Raw genomic sequence first — 1,489 nt, 5'->3', positions numbered from 1 at the left:
CAGTCTGTACAGCAAGCCGAAAATGGAAAACCGAAAATGAAACCCAGCCACCTGAAACTCTCACTCTACATAATGCCTTCGAGGGTGTGGTCAAGCACACCTGTAGCCAGCCCCTAAATAGGCGTGGCTACAGCTTCTCCTACACCACCCTATATCTTCATCCAGTAGCTAGAAGAAGTAGAAGCAGACACCCACAGCTAAACTTTGAACTGAAATCCAGATGCAGAGAAAAAGGACTGATGAGCAAAGGGGTCCATGCCAGGCTGGTGAAACCCACAGAAACAGCTGACCTGAACAAGGGAAAACTCTTGATCCCCAGACTGATAGCTGGGAAACCAGCTTGGGACTGATCCAGAGCCCCTGAATGTGGGTGTCACTGAGGACACCTTGGAAATCTATGGGGCCTCTTGTAGTGGATCAGTACTTATCGCTACCATAGGAATGGACTTTAGGAGCCCATCCCACATGGAGGGATACTCCCTGAGCCTAGACACAAGGGGGTTGGCCTAGGCCCTATCCCAAAGAATATGACAGATTTTGAAGACCCCCTAAGGAAGGCCTCATCCTTCCTGGGGAGCAGGAAGGGTATGGGATGGGTAGGGGATTAGTTGGGGGGGGGCAGGGGCGGAGGGGAGAGAGAGGGACCTGGGATTGACATGTAAAATAATTTTCTTTCTAATAAAAAAAAGAAAATATTGACTGGTGATATCTCACTGCCAATTTTCTGCTAACATTAGGTCATGAAGCTATTAGAAATACAACCAAGCAATTAAAATACAAATATTGACACAAATTAATGAAAATCAAATCAAAGGCCTAAGAAACATTTCTTTTTTCTGTTGTTTACTTATTTTTCCAAAGCAATGTGTATGGACAGCTGATTCCGATGTATGCCAGCAGGAGTCAGATGATAGACTAAAAGGTGCACGAAGTCTGAAGAATATATCCTCAATAAGCTTGTTTAAGGGAAAAGGGACTAAAAGAGGAAATTGGTGCTAAATTGAAAGCAAAATTAAAGGCACTTTTAGCATTTTAATCAAAAGCTGGGATGCAAAGATGAATGCCACCTCCATTGTTTGCTGGCTGTAAGCCTAGCCGAGTGCTGAAGGGTAGTGATAAAGGAATAATTGCTACTACTATTTTTTAAGGTAAAACTATTATTTTTCTGTATCCTTGGTCCTGGTCTTCATAGGAGAAAGACATTAGATGTATTGGATATTAAGGAAGGTTATAAATTGGTGACTTAATCATGACAGTTTTCTAGAATGTGGAGACTTGGTAAGATATAAATCACATGCACATTCATTTATAAAGAAACAACGTCTCTTCAAACTATTTTCAGGACAAATGATGCTATGGCAGATTCAGTTGTTTTGTCTTTTTTTTTACTTCTTGAATCATTGGTGATGTAATGAAGAACCCATTTTGTTGCTAGCTACTTTGCCTTGGATACAACACATCTCAATAAATCTATAAAACCTTTAAGCAG

This window comes from Cricetulus griseus, assembly GCF_003668045.3.
Source record: "Cricetulus griseus strain 17A/GY chromosome 1 unlocalized genomic scaffold, alternate assembly CriGri-PICRH-1.0 chr1_1, whole genome shotgun sequence".
NCBI classification, from domain to species: domain Eukaryota; kingdom Metazoa; phylum Chordata; class Mammalia; order Rodentia; family Cricetidae; genus Cricetulus; species Cricetulus griseus.
Note: the sequence above shows the minus strand (reverse complement) of the source record.